A 23,540-nucleotide genomic window follows, 5' to 3' on the forward strand; every position below is an offset into this window, starting at 1 on the left:
TAGTTTTAGGCAACATCCATACACTCTCTTTTGCACTGAGACAGAAAAAACTGTGATGCTTATTTTCCATTCTAATAAATGGATCATCAATGTGCATTTTCTGGTAATAAATACGTGTTTACTTTGAATTAAAATATTTGATATTTTATTAGATATAAATAAATAAATATCTAGTATAATATTGGATATAATGATGTCAGTTTAATTCTTTGAAGTATAGTGAGGGAGGGGTCAGAAGGAAAGCAGGCTCCTCAGGACTCATTCATTTATTCACTCTTCATTAAACAGTTATGAAATCCCTACCAAGCATGAGATCTCGGGCTTTGGACTGGTGATAGGAAATGAATAAGGCTGTGATATTTTTGTTGGTACTCTGACATAAAAATTGTCTAGATTGAATTCTAAGTCAGCATGAGCCTTTTAGAATTTAGAAAATAGAAACCAAACAAAAATACTCCAGTTAGGAGCAAAATTGTATAACCAGTTGTGTGAGAAAGTACTCTTCTTTTTACCAGTATTTTAGAATCTTATGACTAAGACTAAGCAGAAAATTGGGAAGAACAGTAAAGGGGCAAGAAGTTAATGGAATGGGGACAGAGCTGAGAGGACAAAATTTGAACTGAAGGGTTGAGGAAGGTTGTTTAGGTCACTAGGATTACAAGATCTTCTATTTCCTAATCAGTACATTGTGACCCTGAGGATGTAAAGACATGATGAGGATATCACTGGGGTGTGATAAATTCTTTCCATTCTCACTTCCCTTTGCTAATTTTGGCATCAGAGTTGTTGCAGAGAATATGCTCAACAGGGTATGGAGATACATCTTAAACAGGTGTGCCTATTCTTAAGCAAACTTGATATGTTCAAATTCCAATTTATTTACTTAACACAAATTAGATGATTATCCCGAATGCCTGGTACCCAGTAGTCCCTACACTGGGGATGCACATGACAAACACATTGGTCCAGCACTCTGGGCGTGAGAAGCCTTGAGGATGGGCAAGCTGGGATATACCCAACCATGTTGTAAAATAGTATATGATTAAGACTTTAAAGAAATGCAAACAAAATATTGTGTATGTTCAGATAGGACAGTACTTCTGGTTGTTGGGGAATTGAGTAGAGGGAGGCAAATAAATTAGAGAAGTTTTCATGAAGGGAAGAGTATTTTAACTGATCACGGGAGAAGATTTGAATGTCAACAACTGATGAATATCAACAGACATGGAGGATGTGGACATTACTGGTGAGGAAACAGCAGGAACAAAGCCATAAAGAAGGAGAACTTGTCTGATGACTACCCGTGTTTAATGGGGTAGGGGTAGGGGTGGAGGATGCAGAGGAGCAATGTACTCTGGGGTCACACAGTATAGCTTCATATCCCTTCTTATAAATATGGACTAGACCCATGCTACCTGACCTTTCTGAGTCTCAGACTCCCCATCTTTAAAATGAGGATAATATTATTATAATAATATTGATTTTGCTTTTTTTGTGTGGTTTGATATTTTTTTTTGGTGATGATTGGTTGTAATCTATGTAAACTTTCTGGCTCTTAATAAATAGCAAATATTATGGCAAATAGGTTGTCTCAGTTTGGGGTAATGGTATTAGATAAGACAAGAAAAGTAGTCTATAATCAACTTTTAGATGGCTTTAAGGAGCTAGTTTAAAAATACAGACTTTAATTTATATGTAGGGATAGGGGAGCCATTGAAAATTTTTGACCAGGGAATGATGTGATTTAAGTTTACAATTTAAAATTTTGTACTGATAGCAATGCTGATGCTAGATTCATTGTAGAATAAAATATCAAAGAACAATTAGATAATGGAGAATGCTGTCAGACACTGCTAATCACACCCGAGTATGTGTTCTTTCTTCCTTCACAGTAATAAAATCCCTGATTTTTAGTTGTAAACTTGGCCATCTAGAGTAAAAAATGTATTTCCCAACTTTCCTTGTGGCTAGGTGTAGCTATGAGACTGTGTTCTGGCCAGAAGTATCATGCAGCATGCCTAGAAGTTGGCTGGAACACAACCTTTCCTTCCATCACTTTTCTTATGTCACTTAGATAATCTGCTATCTTGGTCTTGGTCTAGTTCTGGCTGCTCATTTGGATCCATGGATTGTCATTACAGCCCTAGACTGAGTTTCACCAACTTCTCCATGAGAGAGGATTAAACTATCTTGAAGCCACTGAGACTTTGAGATACTGTTACTTGCAGTAGAATCTAATCCCAGCCAACTCAGAGATAGGAATGGGAATATGAACGGGAGCTTAGTTTCTAGGATTTCAAGCCAATATCAATAAAGGAAGCAAGCAGGAAGATGATCCTTTTGGCTTGGGGTCCAATCCAGGCAGAGTTGTTAGATGATTAGCAACCAGTGTTAGGGGCCTGGAAGAGAGGTCGGAGTGGGGGATTATAGACTTGGAGTGGGAAACAGCCCTCTAAATAGCTCTGATAACTGACCTTATTGGAGGGGATGAAATTTCCAAGGGAGTAGAGCGTAGAAAGAGTGTGAAAAAATAAGTGCAAAAAACCGAAGCCTGACCCTCGGTGAGGTCTCTACCCATGGAGGAGGAAGAAGCAAGAGAGATAGTGAGGTGAGGTAGGAGATGCATGGTGATTGTGAGGGTCAAAGAAAGAAGGATTGAGACTGAATTGGAGAAGCTTATTTCTTTTGCACCTGGCAGGAAATGTGCAAGAAGAAAAGGAATTTCCAGGTTTCCCATAATTAAGAATGTATGGATTATACGTGTTCATTAATGGATAAAATGTTATTTTATTGAATTTTTCAGGAAGAACTTTGATTCCAGACCATAGAGTTATTTTCTGCTGTTAAGAGCTTTGGTTAGGCTCTTCTTGGTGAGCAGGTGCATACCAAAGTATCTCAATGAGAGAATTACCGAAGAATTCCACAGAGGATGGATGGTCTTGGTTAGAAAGTCACTTAATGGTTTTAAAGCTGTGAGTAGATGATCATGCTGCTTAAACAACAGACCATGAAGATTGAGAACTCATGAATGGTTTTGGTATTAGCATCAAATAAAATTAATAAGAAATTAGATTTGACACGTTATAATAGCATGCATAATTATCTTTGGACTTGGTGATAACAGGTCATCTAGTAATGGGCCATAAGTGGTAATACTCAGTATTACTTTTGCCTTAACATATGCCAGAAATTTATGGGGATAGCTGTAAGAGGGAATAATGAGAAATATGAGGGAAAGGAAGGTTTGCGCTAAGAGGAAGGATGGGGAGGAGGAGGGCACTGTTCCTTCCTCTCCCGCTTCCTAACTAGCTTATTCTAGAGCTGGAGGCCTAAAGTGACTTGCCCTCAGTTGAGCACCTAGGATGTCAACCAGCACCAGTCCTCACCCTCCAGGGCCAGCAAATCTGCCAGCAGTATTCTCTCATTTAGAAAAGATGAAAGATACCGCTATCTGTGGTTCCCTGATTTCCTGAGATGTCTTCAAGACTTTATGCATGGGCCAACCCAAAACTTTTCTGCTCCCCGCCAACAGGAGAGGAGGAGGCTGCAGACCTTCAGTGATTATAGTTATCCGCACTCATCAGGAGTTTAAAGGGGCAGGTCTCTGTTTATAAAGGATACAGGTATCTTGGACAGGGTGTTGACCTGAGCAGCAGTGTACAAAAACAGTTACGTCTTCCATGTTTTCAAAGATGAAACAATGCAGAGTGTAGGACCATAAGAAACCCCAAAGAGTCACAAACCATAATAACAAAATAACATTTACTGTCATATCTTCCAAACCGAGAGGAGTGCTTAAAATATTTGCTGGATGAATTTTGGGTAAATATTCTTATTTCTGTAATATTTAAAACTTCATCTTAAATGTAACCTATGCTCTGTATTTTCAAACATAAGGAAAGGAACACTAGTAGCAAATTGGAGGAATGGGATGGGGGATGAGGCATAGCATGGGGAGAGGAGTGAGAGATAGCATGTATTCTCCATAAAATATTCATTGTAGGTACTGGCAAAATCTTGGTTCACATTTCAGTTCCTTTAATACTTTTTTTTAATGCCTATTTTTGAGAGAGAGAGAGAGAGAGAGAGAGAGAGAGAGAGAGAGTGAAAGAAAGAATGCATGCGAGCAGGGAAGGGGCAGAAAGAGGGAGAGGATTAGAAGCAGACTCTGTGCTAACAGCAGGGGATCCAATATGGTTACCATGAGATCATGACCTGAGCCAAAGTTCGATGCTTAACTGGACTGAACCACCCAGGGGCCCCAGATTTTGGTTCCTTTGATTGCTAATTGTGTGATATAGGGAAAATTACTTAAATTTGAGCCAAAAGTGTCTTAATTTTTAAAATATGAGTAACAATGCCTACCTTTTATGATTTTGTAAAAGTAAAGAAGTTTTATGAGAATCTTCTTAGTAAATTCTAAGTGACAATGCAAATGTTGGACGTTATTATTGATACTAATAGCAATAGTAATAACAATTGTAGCAGTGCCAGGGAGTGGGGTCTGTGGAGGAAGGCGCGAGTGGAATGCTTATGTGGAATATATGGGCTTTGGGCCTCTGGATGTATAGGAAGAGGGGTGGCTCCAAACAGTAGAATAATAATGATGGCTGCTATTTTAAATTACAGTGTGCCAGGCATCCTATATAAGCTGTTTTACAGACTCACCAACACTCTGAGCTAGATACTATCTCCATTTACAAATGAGAAATCTGAGGCTGAGCCTGGTTATGAAAGCTACTCTATAGATCATACTGTTATTGTCAAAAATGGATCTGACCCCTGGTTTCTCTAGTTCATATGGTGACTATACCTCTTCAGAATTCAACAGAGAATCAACACTTCCTTGAATGACAGCTGAGTCACGTTGAATACTTCAAAAGGCCAGCCCTCCTACTCAGACCCTGTGAGTCAGCCTGGACTAGAGAGGCAGGTATGGAGAGTAAGGCACTGTGATAAACTGGCTCTGTCTTGGGGGAGAACAGAGGAGGAGGCTTTGCTTAGCTTTGACTTAGTTTTGAGCAGCACATAGATGATGTGCTGAGATACCCAGGTGTCTCTTTCCTTGACAAGTGCATGCAAAAGGAGCCCAGTGGGACCCTTTCTGGTGTTTGTGGTCGATATGCTACCTGTGGAGGGTGGCCATTTATTGAATTCCTATTCCACTCAACTTCAGTTCATTTGACTTTGGAGGAGCTGCAACATGCCCTTGCCTCTTAATCTGGGCTTTCTCTGGAGTTGCTGTGTGACTGATTCTTTGTCAGACTTAGTTAGAAATTCAGATGATATCGATTTTAAATATATCCATGGAGTTTGAGAACAGTTACTGCACAGATGAGAAAGAGAGGTTAAATTTTTCCTAAACTTAAGTTGTCTGTGTTAAACTCATCATCTACTAGTAATGGACATCATTATTGAAATAATAACTTATATCTTATTCATCCATCCGTCAAACATTTATTAAAAGCCTACCATGTATTAGTGTGCATACAAAGTGCTAGGCATATAGAGATAAATAAATATATGAACAATGCTTGTTCTAGAGTAGCATGGAGAGCCTGAGGGTGGTATTCGGGTTTGTCGGGGAAATACGTGCTCAGCAAGCTTTTGCAAATGTGTGAAATTTTTTTTTCCTTAGAGGACAGGAATTGCATTTGTTTTGCTCACAGATATAGCATATCTTCACAGAATCTAGCACAGAAAATGGCTTAAGAACCCAAGGCGTTTTGTGAGTTGACTTAATATTTCAAATATTATATATTATTATAACGTATTATTGATGTTTCCACCTACATGATCAAGTGGCCAGAATGAGTTCATTCAACCCTCAAGTTGCCCCTTTTAGTGAGCCGGGCAACTAAAAGTTGCCCCTTTTAGTGAGCTGGAAATTTTGGTTGCCAAAGTCAACCTGGTAGCCAAATGTTTAAATTTTGGTAATTAATGATTGTGCTTAGTCACAGGTTTGATGAGTGATTTATTTTTAATAAAAGCAGAACGTTCATGACAAGCTCAGCAAATCTGTTGGCAGTTTTAAGGCATTACACCAGGTTGCTTAGGAAAAATTCCCAGCAAATGATACCTATTAGATTCTATAATATTCTTGCAAGGCAACTAAGAAAATAATATTTAAAATTATGTCTATTTTGCTATTTAAAAGCGGAAATTGCCTGAAAAGGGAAAAAAATTGTGGGGAATTGATTAGATATTGGATGATGTTTTTTGTAATTCAAAGGAGTAGTAGATTTTGATTTCTCCCAAAAGTTAAACCGTAGTTCTAAAAGTGGAAATAATAGTTTCCATTTGATTACTAAATATTTTAGAGTTTTGACTTACCTATTTTTTGATGATTTTAGTTACCCCTTCCTTTTAAAATTCAAACTCTAAATTTAAGGCTATACCTCAATAGAGTGTTTATGAAGTGGGTTAAAGCTTAGGGAATGTTCCAGTGCAATCTAAAACCACACCAAGTACCAGAGGTTTTATGTTTGAAAAGTGTTCTAATCAGTGATGGATTTGGAATTATTGCCAGGTGATTCTTGAATCTTTAGGCCTAGGCCTTATGAATACATTATCCAGATGTTTATAAAAAGCCATTCTACTAATGTCCTGTTTATACTTTGACTTTGTGGTAAAGAAATACATTTGCCTACTTCAAAGTACCAGATGAAACTATTTTACATCAACTAAATATTATACTCGAGCTGTTCAACAGCCCTTCACCCTCACTCCCTCTGCCTTAAAGGGACTTATTCCCTATCATCACCTATTTTCTCCATGACATATGACAGGAATTCAGCCTGTTTTGTGGAATTTTGTGTGAATACTAAGTCCTTGGTAATGTTTCTTATTCCTTTACTAGCTTTTCTACTTTCCCCCAAATGTATTGTCTCTTGGAAATAAAAGTTTCATTTCTCAATTTTTAAAGCCAGATTATTAATTGAAACTATTCAATATGAATGCAGGAACACCCACTAATTCCTCAAAACCCAGCAGCAGAATCTAATCCTTTGAAAAATCTGTCTGCTTTACTTATCACTATTAATCAGTTTAAGATGACTTAGAAAGGTATATTGGGAGAAAGAAATAGAAAAAAAAGAGGAGAATGAAACAATATTAAAGCTGACATTTTATATTCAGGTTGGGAAGGTAAAAAAGAAAAAAACCTTCTTTTACTTTTTCATATATTTTTTGAGTAGTTTTGCCGCATAAATTTACATATATACTATTGGGCTTGGCGTATATACACAATTTTGAGACATGTTTTAGCCATTTTCTGTGTCATTACATATTCTTCAAAATATGGTGCTTAATGGCTGCAGAGGTATTCGTGATGACTTTACCATCCTTTATCTGATCTTTCCTATTTTTCTGTGGTGCCTAATCTCAGTCCCACGGTGATTCACATCCACCCTCGGTCTTCACTGAGCCCCTCTCGGCTCACTATTATTAATTAGTGCTGGTCACCAAACAATTCTGGCTCTTCATTTTCTACACATAAAAGAGCACTGCGCTTTCTGGCACCATTGGGTTTTGGTGAGACGTGTGACTTTTTCTAGCCAAGGAGATGCAAGCAGAGCATTAATTATTGACGAGAGATCTTCCAGAGTGCTTTGCCCCCTGCCACAGTAAGCAGCAGCGTCTGGAGAGCTGGCTACTCCATGAGCCTGAATCCCAGAGTGAGGGAGAGGCCGAGGTGAGCACCCGAAGAACTGGGATGGATAGGTAGTGTGAGCATAAAATAAAACTTTATCTTGGGAGTTCCAGTCAAAGATGGCAAAAAGGAGGCTCCTAAACTCATCTTCTTCCACATACACACCGAATCAGCAGCTACTCATGGAGCAGTTCCCTCTGAAAGAAATTCAAAAACTAGCTTAGTGACTCCTACAGATCAGACAAACAAGAAAACACCCTCACTGAAATGGGTAGGAAAGACTAAGACACACTCTGCCTATAGACCTCAACTCTAGTAGAGTGATGCGTGGTTGGAAGGTATTTCACCACACCCAGCTTTTTCCTGAGGAGCAAAGTGTTTGTACCCAACACCTTTTGTACCCAGCTTTTAAGACTTCCACCTGAGGGACAGGCCCTCATAACATCTGCCACTGAAAGCCAACATGACTTCTGTACAGGAGACAAAGAAAAGCAAAGACAAAGTTCTGAAAGGGCTTGTGAGGACTCACTGTGGCTATCCACCTCAGCCTCAGCACAGCGGGAGTAGATAGAAATACTTACATCTCAGTATTTCCCTGAGAATCCTATTTGCATATTTTAAAAGCTCCTGCCTGATCCGGGCTTCTAAAGTATATGTCTAGGGGTTGACTGCAATCCTCCCCAGAGACTGATGAAGCGGGAGACGCCGTCTTTGTGTTCTTCCTCTGGCCTACTCCACATCGCTGTTGTCTCCCTGGAAGCTGCATGTGCACACATCTGGCACCTCAGCTTTTGTCGCTGCCACCCAGAGGATACACCCTGGGATTGCCTGGCTCTAGTGGCCAGTAGGACCTGATTTTTTTTTAATTAGAAAAAAATGAATCCCAGTACAGCTAACATACAATGATGTATTAACTTCAGGTGTACAATATTGTGATTCAACAAGTTTACACATTACCCAGTGCTCATCATGATAAGAGTATTCTTAATCCCTTTCACCTATTTCACTTAACACCCTTCCTACCTCCCCTCTGGTAACCATCTGTTAAGTCTCTATAATTAAAAGTCTGTTTTTTGGTTTGTCCCTTTTTTTCTTGGTCCATTTGTTTTGCTTCTTAAATTTCACATGAGTGAAATCATATGGTGTCTTTTTCTGACTTATTTCACTTACCATTGTACTCTCTAGCTCTATCTGTATTTTTGCAGATGGCAAGATCTTATTCTTTTTTATGCTGAGTAATATTCCGTTGTATAGATATACCACATCTTTATCCATTCATCTATTGATGAATACTTGGGCTGCTTCCACAATTTGGCTATTGTAAATAATTTTGCAGTAAACACAAGGGTACATATATTTTTCCGAATTAGTGTTTTTTTCTTCTTTTTATTCTTCGGTTAAAAATCCAGTAGTTGGGGGGCGCCTGGGTGGCTCAGTCGGTTAAGCGTCCAACTTCGGCTCAGGTCATGATCTCACAGTCCGTGAGTTCAAGCCCCGCGTCGGGCTCTGTGCTGACAGCTCAGAGCCTGGAGCCTGCTTCGGATTCTGTGTCTCCCTCTCTCTCTGACCCTCCCACGTTCATGCTCTGTCTCAAAAATAAATAAATATTTAAAAAAAAAATCCAGTAGTTGGAACACTGGATCATAGGGTAATTCTCTTCTTAATTTTTTGAGGAAACTCCGTACTGTTTTACACAGTGGCTGCACCAGTTTGCATCCCCACCAATAGTGCAGAAGGGTTCCTTTTTCTCTATATCCTTACCAAGACTTGTTTTTTGTGTTTTTGATTTTGGCCATTCTGATAGGTGTGAAGTGATATCTCATTGTGGTTTTGATTTGCATTTCCCTGATGATTAGTGATGTTGAGCATCTTTTCATTTGTCTGTTGGCCATCTGTATGTCTTCTTTGGAGAAGTGTCTTCTCACGTCCTCTCCCATTTTTTATTTGGATTATTTGGGGTATTTTTGGTGTTGAGTTGTGTAAAATCTTTATATGTTTTGGATATTACCCTTTATTGGATATGTCATTTGCAAATATCTGCTCCCATTCAGTAGGTTGTCTTTTGGTTTTGTTGTTTCCTTTGCTGTGGAGAAGCTTTTTATTTTCATGTAATCCCAATCATTTTTTTTTTTTGCTTTTATTTCCCTTATCTTAAGAGACATATCTAGAAAAATGTTGCTATGGCCAGTGTCAGAGATATTACTGCCTATGCTCTCTGCTAGGATTTTTATAATTTCACATCTCACATTTAGGTCCTCAATCCATTTTGAATTTATTTATTTATTTATTTATTTTTCAACGTTTTTTTATTTATTTTTGGGACAGAGAGAGACAGAGCATGAATGGGGGAGGGGCAGAGAGAGAGGGAGACACAGAATCGGAAAGAGGCTCCAGGCTCCAAGCTGTCAGCCCAGAGCCTGACGCGGGGCTCGAACTCACGGACCACGAGATCGTGACCTGGCTGAAGTCGGACGCTTAACCGACTGCGCCACCCAGGCGCCCCTTGAATTTATTTTTGTGCATGGTGTAAGAAAATAGTCCAATTTCATTCTTTTGAATGTAGCTGTCCAGTCTTCCCAATATCATTTGTTGAAGAGATTCATTTTCCCATTGCATATTCTAGCATTGTTTGTCAAAGATTAATTGACCATTTAATTTTGCATCTATTTCTGGATTCTATTCTGTTCCATTGATCTATGTATCTATTTTTGTGCCAATACCATACTGTTTTGATTACTACACCTTTGCAATATAACTTGAAATCTGGAATTGTGATACTTCCAGCTTTGTTCTTCTTTTTAAGATTGCTTTGGCTATTTGGGGTCTTTTGTGGTTCCATACAGACTTTAGGATTATTTCTTCTAGTTCTGTGAAAAATGCTGTTGGTGTGATAGGCTGTGATTGATAGGGATTGCATTAAATTTGGAAACTGCTTTTACATTTTAACAATATTTGTTCTTTATTTTTGTAATGTTCATTATTTATTTTGAGAGAGAGAGAGAGAGAGAGCCAGCATGCATGAGCCAGGGAGGGTCAGAGACAGAGAGACAGAGAATCCCACAGAGTCCAATGTGGGCTCGATCCCATGACCTTGGGATCACGACCTGAGCCTAAATCAAAGTCACATGCTCATCTGATTGAGTCACTCAGGTGCCCCAACAATATTTGTTCTTTCAATCCATGAGCATGAAATTATTTTTAAAATTTTTTAAATGTTTATTTATTTTTGAGAGAGACTGTGTGTATGTGTGTGTGTGTGTGTGTGTGTGTGTGTGTGTGAGCAGGGAAGGGGAAGAGAGAGAGGGAGACACAGAATGCAAAGCAGACTTTAGGTTTTGAGCTGTCAGCACAGAGCCTGATGTGGGAGTCAAACTCACTAACGGTGAGATCATGACCTGAGCGGAATTTGGACACTTAACCCACTGAGCCACCCAGGTGCCCTGCATGTAATATTTTTCCATTTGTTTGTATCGTCTTTAATTTCTTTCATTGGTGTTTTATAGTTCTCAGAGTATAAGCCTTTCACCTCCTTGGTTAAGTTTATTCCTAGATATTTTATTATTTTTGGTGCTGTTTATAAATAGAATTATTTTCTTACTTTTTCTTTCTTCTGCTTTATTATTAGTGTATAGAAATGCAATGAATTTCTGTATATCAATTTTATATCCTGCAACCTTACTGAATGCATTGATCAGCTCTGGTAGTTTTTTGGTGGGGTCTTTAGAGTTTTCTATATCTAGGATCATGTCATGTGCAAATAGTGCAAATTTTATTCCTTTTTTACTAGTTTGGCTACCTTTTATTTCTTTTTATTGTCTAATTGCTGTAGCTAAAACTTCCGGTACTATGTTTAATAAGAACATAGTGAGAGTGGACATCCTTGTCTTGTTCCTGACCTCGGGAAAAGCTCTCAGTTTTTCACCATTGAGTATGATGTTGACTTTGTCAAATGCTTTTCTGCATGTGTTGAAATAATTATATGGTTTTAACCCTTTCTTTTGGTGTTGTGATGTATCGCATTGATTGATTTGCAAATATTGACCACATGCACCTTTGTATCCCAGGAATAAATCCCACTTGATCATGGCAAATGATTTTTTTCATGTATTGTTGGTTTCAATTTTCAAATATTTTATTGAGGATTTTCACATCTATATTTATCAGAGATATTGGCATGTAGTTCTTTTTCTGGTAGTGTCTTTATTTGGTTTTGGTATCAGGGTAATGCTGGCCTCATAGAATGAATTTGGAAGCTTACCTTCCTCTTCTATTTTTTGGAATAATTTGAGAAGAATACATATTAACTGTTCTTTAAATTTTTGGTTGAATTCACCTGTGAAGTCTTCTGGTCCTGGACTTTCGTTTGCTGTGAGTTTTTGATTTCTGAGTCAATTTCATTGCTGGTAATTCGTCTGTTCAAATTTTCTATTTCTTCTTTTTTCTTTATTCTGAGAGAGACAGAGAGGGAGAGAGAGAGAATCCCAAGCAGGCTCCCTGCTGTCAGCACAGAGCCTGCCACAGGGCTTAATCCCACAAATTGTGGGATTATGACCTCAGCCCAGATCAAGAGTTGGACGCTCAACTGACTGAGACACCCAGGTGCCCCTCTAGTTCCTCTTGATTCAATTTTTGGAGGCTATATGTTTCTAGGAATTTATTCATTTTTTCTAGATTGTCCCATTTGTTGACATATAATTTTCATATTTTCTCATAATCCTTTATATTTCTGTGGTGTTGGTTGTTATTTATCTTCTTTATATATATATATAATAAAGAAAAAAACTATATATATTTATATCTATATAAAATATAGATATATTTTAAGTTTATTTATTTATTTTGAAAGAGAGGGGAGAGAGGCAGAGACAGAGGTCAAAAGAGAATCTCAAGCAGGCTCCACACTGTCTGCCATGGAGCTTGATCCTATGACTGAGATCATTACCTGAGCCCAGATCAAGAGTTGGACATTCAACTGACTGAGCCACCCAGGTGCCCTCCTATTTCATTTAGGATTTTGTTTATTTGAGTCCTCTGTCTTTCTATTTTTTTTCCTGATGAGTGTGGCTAAAGGTCTATCTACTTTGTTGATCTTTTCAAAGAAAAGCTCCTGGTTTCTGGATCTGTTCTGTTGTTTGTTTGTTTTTAACTTCTATTTTTGCAGGACCTGCTTTTGCCACAGAACTTTGGCAGACAAAGAAACAGTTCTTACCCAGTGATCTCCTCAGGGCTAAATACATAGATAGCAGATACAAAAAGTTATCTACTGGTCTTTCCCAGGATTAAGTCTATTTGAGTATTTGAAAAGCTACTGTCTGAGAGCCTAAATTCCGATCAACCTGCATATAGATGATAACTGAGATCCTCCTTTTGGAATATTGACAAGTCTTAGCACATCCTCAACTACTGTGAGCTACTCTTAATAAAGATAGCAGCGTGGACATTCACAAAGTTTTGAGAGACAACCAAAAGTTCAGCCCAGGCTAAATGATAAGATTCACCTCCTACATGAGACCACTCCCTCAAAACTGGGAGAGGTAGCTCTTTGATCTAAAGTGTAGAAACCTATGAAGAGTGGTAAGAAAAATGAAGAAACAGAATATATTCCAAACAAAAGAACAAGATAAAACAGACCTTAATGAAATGTTGATGTATGATTTACCTGATACTGAATTGAAAACAATGGTCATTAAGATGCTTATGTGAGGTCTGGAGAACAATGCATGAACAAAGTGAGAATTTCAACACAAAGATAGAGAATATAAGAAAATACCAAACAGAAGTCACAGATACAGAGGGTAGAATAACTGCACTGAAAATTTTAAAGAGAAGTTTAATATCAGATAGGTCAAGCAGAAAAAAGGGTCAGGGAACTTGAAGACATGGTAGTGGAATTCATTCAGTCAGAGATGCAAAAAAAAAAAAAAAGTGAATGAAAAAGACTTAAGATGGCTTAAAGGACTTATGGGATACTATCAAGAGGACCAGTATTCTCATTATAGAGGTCCCAGATGCAGAAGAAAGAGAGAAAGGTGCATAAAGCTTATTCAAAGAAATAATGGCTGAAAATTCCCTAACCAGAGGAAGGAAATGGACATTTGGATCCAGGAAGCCCAGAGAGTTGCTCTGTAGAATAAGAATCCAAAGAGACCCACAATGGGATACATTATAATTAATATATCAAAAGTTAAAGTCAAGAAAAAAACAGCTTGTTATGTATAAGGCAACACCAATAAGACTATCAGCAGACTTTTCAGCAGAATCTTTGCAGGCAATAAGGGAATAATGTATAATTAGAATTTGTGAAGAGAGAAGAATTTAAATGTTCTCACCAAACCAACCAAAACCAAAACAAAAAAATGATGAGTATGTGAGGGAATGGATGTGTTAATTAACTAGATGAAGAGAATACTTTCACATTTGTCAATTATATCTCAAAGAAGCTGAAATAAAAAAACGTGTTATTTAAGGAATGGAATCATAGGGGCTGTTTGTTATCATAGTATAATTTCACCTATCTTGGCTGATGCACTGATCATATTTAAATGAATCTGGGGAATCTGGCTTAGACCTTGTAGTCATCAAGTGGACCCACACTCACCTTCATTTTCATGAATTATGTGCCAGATCATGATATGCACCCTCAGATTCTCAAACAATTGGGAATATTTCCCCCTACCCATCTATTTTCAAAGTGTGTCTTTAGCTGACTTCAGGCATATTTGATAACTCATATCACATACAAATATAAGCATTCATACTTCATTCTCACAATATTTATGATTGATTAGCCTTGCCCATATTTTTCTGTTGCTCTGACAAATATCAATAGCATCTTTAAGATAAAGGCTTTTTAAAGTCCAAACTTTATAGTTGTATAAAGAGAAGAAAATTCAAAAGAGAAAAAATACTGTCATTTCTCCTGCCATCTAAACTTATTTCTGTGATCCTGTATTTCTTTCTTTTCTTTGTGCATATAACTTTATATTGCTTGTCATAGTTTACAAAGAATTTGTCATTTTCTCTATATTGTCAAAAATTTCATATTGTTTTATAGATTTCATAATTAACATTTTAATGGCTACAAATACTCCACTGAAATTGAAGAACATAATTTATTCCACAATTTCCTTATTGAGCTTTTAGGCTGCTCCTATTTTTAAAAAGAGTTACTATTAGAATAAATCATTTTAAACAAATATGCTAGACCACATACATCTAATCAACATTACTGTGTAAGTACCTTCTAAGTCTAAACACATTTTCTAACACAGGTGTCATTGATGTAAACATCTCTGATACTTCTTTTTTGAGATTGTCTTTAAAGCCAATTGATAAAGCTACACATTTAACAGTCATTTCCCAGCCAACTAGTTTTCAACAAAGCAGGAAAGAGTATCCAGTGGAAAAAAGACAGTCTCTTCAGCAAACGGTGCTGGGAAAACTGGGCAGTGACATGAAGAAGAATGAAACTAGACCACTTTCTTACACCATACACAAAAATAAATTCAAAATGGATGAAAGACCTAAATATGAAACAGGAAACCATCAAAATCCTAGAGGAGAAAACAGGCAGTAACCTCTTTGACCTTGGCCACAGCAATTTCTTACTAGACATGTCTCCCAAGGCAAGGGAAATAAAAGCAAAAATGAACTCTTGGGACCTTGTCAAGAAAAAAAGCTTCTATACAGTGAAGGAAACAATCAACAAAACTAAAAAGCAACCAACGGAATGAGAGAAGATATTTGCAAATAACATATCTAATAACGGGTTATTATCCAAAGTCTATAAAGAGGTTATCAAACTCACCACCCCCCAAATAATAATAATCCAGTGAAGAAATGTGCAGAAGACATGAATAGATACTTTACTAAAGAAGACACCCAGATGGCTAACAGACACATGAAAAGATGGTAACATTACTCATCATCAGAGAAATACAAATCAAAACCAAAATGAGATACCACCTCACACCTGTCAGAATGGCTAAAATTAACTCAGGAAACAACAGATGTTGGTGAGGATGCAAAGAAATGGGAACCCTTTTGCCCTGTTGGTGGGAATGGAAACTGGTGCAACCGCTCTGGAGAACAATATAGAGGTTCCTCAAAAAATTATAAATAGAATTACCCTATGACCCAGCAATTGCACAACTAGGTATTTACTCAAAGGATACTAATGTGATGTTTCAAAAGGCCACATGCACCCCAGTGTTCATAGTAGCGCTATCAACAATAGCCAAATTATGGAAAGAGCCCAAATGTGAATTGATAAAGAAGATGTGGTATTTATATACAATGGAATATTACTCGGTGATCAAAATGAATGAAATCTTGCCATTTGCAACAATATGTATGGAATTAGGGTGTATTATGCTAAGTGAAATAAGTAAGTCAGAGAGACAAATATCATACGATTTCACTCCTATGTGGAATCTAAGAAACAAAGCAGCCAGACATAGGAGAAAGGAAGGAAAACCAAGATAAAAACAGAGGGAGGCAAACCATAAGAGACTCTTAAGTACAGACAATAAACTGAGGGTTGCTGGAAGGGAGGTAGGGAGGTGGGTCAAGGGATGGGCTAAATGGGTGATGGGCGTAAGGAGGGCACTTGTTGGGATGAGCACTGGCTGTTGTATGTTAAGTGATGAATCACTGGGTTCTACCCCTGAAACCAATACTACACTGTATGTTTACTTACATATTTATTTAACTTGAATTTAAATAAATAAATTTTTAAAAAGTTATTTTAGTCTTTTATATCTTGGTTTTGGATTCTACATCATTTGTTCTTTTGTTCATATTTTGGCTGTCTCCAAAAATCAATTCTAATTTTAAAGTACCTAATTTTACCTCCATTTTGACCATTTGGAAGGCTGCCAAAATGTTCTGAAGGCAATTTTAGAGGGAAAAGTTCCAAAAATATTTAGAGCAATGGGCAATTACTGCAATAACTGTGCAGCCTCCTGCAGTGATAGCTTTGGAGAGCTAACACTCCTTTTGTTATGTGGATTTGGGTAGGTCTGTTACTATATTCATTAAGTCCATAACTCTGTAGTCAACTCTTCATGAGAAGACTATCATCCCAAATAATCTCGCTTCCTTGAGAGCAGGGGTGATTCTTTCACAGAACCTGTATTCATGCCTTACAGATAGTACATACCTGTTATATATTTGTCATAGGTCTTTAGCAATGAATAATCTGTCTAGAATACACTTTTTCCATTGGCAAGCACCTACTTTTGAATAAACTCTTCTGGTGAAGGCTTGAACTCTCTAACACTGGGACCAACAACATCTGCATCACCTGGGAATTTGTTAGAAATGCATATTACTTGGCCCCACTCTGCAACTCCTGAATCAGAAATTCTGGATGTTAGATACAATGATCTGTGCTTTATCAAAACCTCCATGTGATTCTGATACATAATGCATGATCAAGAAATAGTAAAGTTTGGAAAAAACTAGAAATAAAGTTCCTGGAGATAATAGTATGATGGGAGAAAGTTGATGTCAGAGGCCATAGGTTATAAAACTCAATGTGTTCGGAGTACATATTCTGGACTAAAAATTGTGCTATAACACTGGGTATGTAAAAGCAAAAGAAAAAGATAATGTCTTTGTTTTCATAGAGTTGGTGGTCTAGGATAGGTAAAGGATGAGTAATAGATTAAAATATATAAATAGATACAATGCTCTGTAATACTTCAGTATAGAAGCATATGTAAATATGGGTGGTGATGATCATAAGTACCATTTATAAGCCACAAGTTATCTGTCAGGCACAGTGCAGTGCTTTCCATCACAATATATCATTTTTTCAGTCTGGCCATTAGAAGGAATATAAAGATTAAGAGGTTCTATGTGGCTTGAATAGGTTCCCTTGAATCTGGAAAGAAAATCTTAGTCTCAACATTCACTCTTCCTTGCCCAGAGCACTTGAGCCATTCATGAACCCTGCGTTTGTCAGTTCCCTTCAGAAATGGGTATATGGGCACCTATCTCAGAATTGATTTGCAGATTAAATAAGGTAATGTATGAAGTTGCTTAGCTCAGTATGTCCTAAATATTCAATAGATAGTAATGTCTTTATTTCTGTTGACAGTAATCATCAACATTACCACTACCAATATCATCAAAATCGTTATTATTTTTATTAGAGTGGTAAGTGACAAGATAATATAGATTCTATATGAGTTAAGAAGACAGACTGCCAGAGTTCAATTCTGGCTTTGTCAGCCTCTAGCCATGAGACCATGGCTTATCCTCTCTGTACTTCAATTTCCTTAACTCTAAGGTGGGGGCCTTGAGTGCTTACTTCATAGGGTTGTAGTGACTGGTAAATAAATTAATGCATGTCAAACACCCGGAACATGACCAGCCCTGTAGTGTATGCTCAATAAGTGCTGGCTGGTATTATCATTAATTTGGAGCGGGGGGGGGGGGGGTGGGGAATGTGCCACGGACTTCTCTGTCAGAGAGTTTAACTTCTCTCTATGGTATGTTGTGATTTTGATGGAAAGGTTTATGTTTTAGGGGCCCTTGGAATAAAAATATCACTATTCCTTAATTCTGTAGGCATTAAGTTTCCACTACTTAAGTAAAAGCCTTTTTGTGGTGCCTAAAAATAAGGGGGGGGGATAATACCAAAATAAAGCTTAAAAAAGGCCAAGGGGAAGAAAATTTTAAATCAAAGGGCAGGACATCCATTTTTACTTTATGGAAATGTATTATTTAAGCAAATTTACTGATAATGATGCACAGATGCTGTTTGTAGACACGATTTTCTTCCTTTGAAGTAACTGAGTGCTGATTTCCTATCTGTGCCAGCAGTGTTTTCTGAATTAATTCTGTGCCCCTCTATATCATTGTGGGAAAGAGAGCTTATACAACTTTTCTGAAGATTAGAAGACTAAAAGGTACCTATTGCCTCAGAGGCTGAGAAGATGTACGCAAATGTGAATAAACAGTTAAAACACTACCAGGTGCACAGGAAGAGTCCTTGAACACAAACACGATTGACATCAAGAAAATATTAGCTTTGTAATTCTGCCTGGATGGCACATTGATGGACCAGCACTGCAGAAGGATTCAGCTGCAAGCATTTCATGTAATTGATGGTGGAAGAAAAGAAAATTTCAACAGATATTTTGCTGTTAATTTGCTACAGGTGCTCAAATGCCTGTGACCTAGTATGTCAAGGATTCAAAATGCTACTGTGATAGCTTCAGGCTTTGCTTCCAGGTTATTTTACAGACTGTGGCATACATTTTTAAGAATTTAATTCTGTTTATTGGTAATGTTGCAGTTCACGATTACAATCTAACAAGATGAGTGTAGTTTCTCAGTCAAGTGGATATTAACTTAATTTATATCACTCAGATTCATGTTCAATTTTTTTATCATGTGCATTCTGTCTTCAGTTCTTTTATTTTAACTTAACATTATTTCATCTACATGTTTCCAGATACTGATTTTGGCCATTTACTTTCCATACCAGTCTTTCATATTCTTGCTACCTCTAATGGATTGTTTCTAGATTTTCACATTTATACACAGAGATGCAGGGAACATCTTAATATAAAATTTTTTTCTTATTTTATAATACTGCCAATGAGTTTGTTCTCCAAAGCAGAAGAAACAAAGTAAGAATTTTTATAGTTCTTGCTACATATTGGGAGATCACATTCTAGAAATATTAAACTAACAGTACCATCAGCATGGAATATGGTATTTATCTTTTGTGACTGCCTTATTTCACTTAGCATAATGCCCTCAATGTTTCATGTTGTAGCATATGTCAGAATTTCCTTCCTTTTTTTTTTAAATTTTTTTCTAACCTTTATTTATCTTTGAGACAGAGCATGAACAGGGGAGGGGCAGAGAGAGAGGGAGACACAGAATCTGAAACAGGCTCCAGGCTCTGAGCTGTCAGCACAGAGCCCGATGTGGGGCTCGAACTCACGGACCGTGAGATCATGACCTGAGCCGAAGTCGGACGCTTAACCAACCAAGCCACCCAGGCGCCCCGAGAATTTCCTTCCTTTTTTAAGGCTGAATAATATTCCATTGCATGTATATACCACATTTTTTTATCCATTTGTCTATTGATGAACACTGGGGTAACTTCCACATTTCAGCTATTGTGAATAATACTGTTATGAACATGGGTGTACAAATACATCCTTGAGACCATGCTTTTAATTATTTTGGGTATAAGTCCAGAAGTGGAATTGCCAGATCATATGGTTATTCTTTATTTTTTAAGGAACCACCATACTATTTTCCTAAGTGTGTCCATTTTACATTCTCCATTATAGCACACTAGGGCTCTAATTTTTCTACCTTCTCACCAACACTTGTTATTTTCTGTTTTCCTAATAGATGTGAGGTGGTATCTCATTAGTTTTGATTTGCATTTCCCTAATGATTAGTGATGTTGAGCATCTTCTCATGGGCTTATTGACCACTTGTATATTTTCTTTGTTGAAATATCTATTGAAGTCTTTCCCACTGTTGAATTGGGTTGTCTGGTTTCTGTCATTCAGTTTTGGGAGTTCTGTATTTATTCTGAATGTTAATTCCTTATCAGGGCTATGATTTGCAAGCATTTTCTCCCATTGTGTATATTGCCTTTTTACCTGTTGATATTGCCTTTTGATGCACAAAATTTTCTAATATTCATGAAATCTAATTTGTCTATTTTGTTGCCTTTACCTTTGATGTCATTTCCAAGAAATCAACGCCAAATCTAATGTCATGAAGCTTTTGCCCTATATTTTTCTTCTAGGAGTTTTATAGTTCTAGATCTTTTATTTAAATCTTTGATCCATTTTGAGTTAATTTTTCTGTATGATGTTAAATAAGAGTCCTACTTCATTCTTTTGCATGTGGATATCCAGTTTTCCCAGCACCATTTGTTGAAAAGTCTGCCCCATTGAAAGGTCTTTGCACCTGTCAAAACCCCATATATTTGAGGGTTTGTTTCTGGGCTCTCTATTCTATACCATTGGTCTATATGTCTGTGTTTATGCAAGTGTAACACTATTTTGCTTGTGGTAGCTTTGTAGTAAGTTTTGGAATTAGGAAGTGTGAGTCTTCCAGATTTGTTCTTCTCTTTCAAGATTACTTTGGCTATTAAGGATCTATTGAGGTGCCATATAGATTTCAGGATGGGTTTTTCTATTTCTGCAAAGCACATATTTGGTATTTTGATAAGGATTGCATTGAAGCTGTTGAGTGCTTTGGGGAGTATTGACATCTTAACAGTATAAATCTTCTATCGCTTCTCGGCCTTTTGGCTAAGATCAAGTGTAGTAACAATATAAGTCTTCTAATCCATGAACATGTATTTGTTTTTGTTTATTTGTATTTTCTTTAATTGCTTTCAGCAGTGTTTTGTAGTTTTCATTGTATAAGTCATTCACCTTCTTGGTTAAGTTAATTCCTAAGTATTTTAGTCTTTTGATATTATTGTAAATGGAATTGTTTTTGTAATTTCCTTTTCAGACTGTTTGTTGTTCATGTATAGAAATGCATCTGATTTTTATGTGTTGGCTTTGTATCTTGTTACTTTGGTGAAATCACTTATTAGTCCTAACAGGTTTTTGTGTGGAATCTTTACTGTTTTCTACATATAGATCACATCATCTGTGAACACATGTAATTTTATTTTTCCTTTTCTAATTTAGATGCCTTCTTTTTCTTGCATGATTTCTCTGACAAGAACTTTCAGTACTGTGTTGAATAGAATTTGCAAAAGTTAGCATCCTTGCCTTGTTCCTGATTTTAGAGGAAAATCTTTCAGTTTTTCACCATTGAGTATAAAGTCCATCATGTCCAGGGCTTTTCCTTGTTAGGAGATTTTTAATTACTGATTCAGTTTCCTTACTAGTTAAAGATGTATTCAGATTTTCTATTTTTTTATGATTTAGAGTTGATAGGTTTCATGTTCCTAGAAATTTGGCCATTTCATTTAGGTTTTCCAGTTTGTTAGCATATAATTTTTCATATACTCTCTTATATCCTTTATTTCTGTGGAATCAGTAAGGAATGTCCCCAGTTTTATTGCTGAGTTGAGTAATGTGACTGTTCTCTCTCTATTTTTTAGTCCATCTAGCTAAAGGTTTTTCAATTTTGTTGATCTTTTCCAAGGACCACTTTTGGCTTCATTGATTTTCTCTGCTGCTTTTCTATTCTCTGTTTCATTTATCTCTGCTCTAATCTTTGTTTCCTTTCTTTCACTAGCTTTGAGTTTAGTTTGTTCTTCTTTTTCTATTTCTAGTTACTTAAGTTGTAAAGTTTGATTGATTTGAGATCTTTCCTGTTTTTTAATGTAAGCATTTATTGCTATAAACTTCTCTTAGCAGTGCTTTGCTGCATTCTGTATGTTTTGGTATGTTGTGGTTTTGTTTTCATTCGTTTCTAAATATTTTATAATTTCCCTCATGATTTCTTCTTTGATCCATTGGCTGGTTAGGAGTGTGCAGTTTAATTTCCACAAATTTGTGACTTTTCATTTACCTTCTTTATCTAACTTCATTCTGTTGTGACCAGGGAAGATACTTTGCATGAAACATATCTTTTTATTGATCTATTTTATTATTATTTTAAAGTTTATTTATTTATTTTGAGACAGACAGAGAGAGCACAAGCAGAGGAGGGGCAGAGAGGGGGGCTGGACACAGGATCCAAAGCGGGGTCTGTGCTGACAGCAGAGCGCCTGATGCGGGGCTGGAACTCAGCTGAAACCAAGAGTCAGACACTTAACTGCGCCACCCAGGTGCCCCAATACATATCTTTTTAAATCTGTAGAGACACAGTTTGTGGCCTAAGGTGGTCTATCCTGGAAACTATTCCATGTCCTTGAGAAGACTGTGTATGCTGTTGTTGGATAGAGTGGTCTGTGAGATCTAGTGGGTTTATTGTGTTAAGTCCTCTGTTTCCTTACTTATCTTCTGTCTGGCTGTTCTGTGAAAAGGAGGTATATACGAAATGACTTCTAAAGGCTGAAGGAGACATAAAAGTGAAGAAAAAAATAAAGAAGTCCAGCTTGATTAGAAATGGTTTATTAAGGGGACTCGTGGACAGAAGTGTGTTTTAGGTGGGTACAAGGCGACCGGATCTCTGTAACTCCATCTCCCTTAGGACCTGCTTTTATAGCCCTAGAGTCTGAGAGTACATGCTGAGGGACTATCCAAGAGAAGAATGTTTAAGAACAGGTATGTGCCACAGGTTTCTCTATCCACTATTGAGAATTGAATATTGAAGTGTCAAATTGTTGTTCTAGAACAATCTATTTCTACATTCAATTCTGTCAGTTTTGGTTCATATATATTGATGGTCTATCATTAGGTACATAAATGTTTATAATTGTGAATATCTTCTTGCTGTATTGACACTTTTATTAATATATATAATGTTCTTCTTTGTCTCTTATAAACTTTTTGATTTAAAGTCCATTTTGTCTGGTATCAGTATAGCCACCCCTATTGTTTTTTAGTTAATATTTGCATGGAATATCTTTTTTCATCCTTTCATTTTCAAAATATTTCTGCCTTTAGCTGTAAAGTGAGTCTCTTTTAGATTGCATATAGTTGGATCATTAAAAAATCCATTTGCCAATCTCTGTCTTTTGATTAGAGATTTTAATCTATTTACATTTAAAGTAATTATTGCTAAGCAGGGTCTTATTTCTTTCATTTTGCTATTTGCTCCCTTTATGCCTTTCAGCTCTTTTTTTGTCCCTCATTTGCTGCATTACTGTCTTTTTTTTGTGTGTTTAGCTGATTTTTTGTAGTGGAATATTTACATTTCTTTTTCATTTGCTTTTGTTTATATTCTAGAGCTATTTCTTTGTGGTTACCATGGGGATTACATTGAATATCCTAAA

General features: G+C 36.9%; 1 protein-coding gene and 1 pseudogene across 3 annotated transcripts in view; both read left to right on the forward strand.

The window, feature by feature from the left end:
- The window catches only part of CPQ (carboxypeptidase Q), a 447,986-nt gene that overhangs the window by 182,317 nt on the left and 242,129 nt on the right, over nt 1–23,540 (forward strand). The window lies entirely within an intron of this gene.
- Nucleotides 20,930–21,025, forward strand: LOC122235179 (annotated as a pseudogene).

This window comes from Panthera tigris, chromosome F2, assembly GCF_018350195.1.
Source record: "Panthera tigris isolate Pti1 chromosome F2, P.tigris_Pti1_mat1.1, whole genome shotgun sequence".
Taxonomy (NCBI): domain Eukaryota; kingdom Metazoa; phylum Chordata; class Mammalia; order Carnivora; family Felidae; genus Panthera; species Panthera tigris.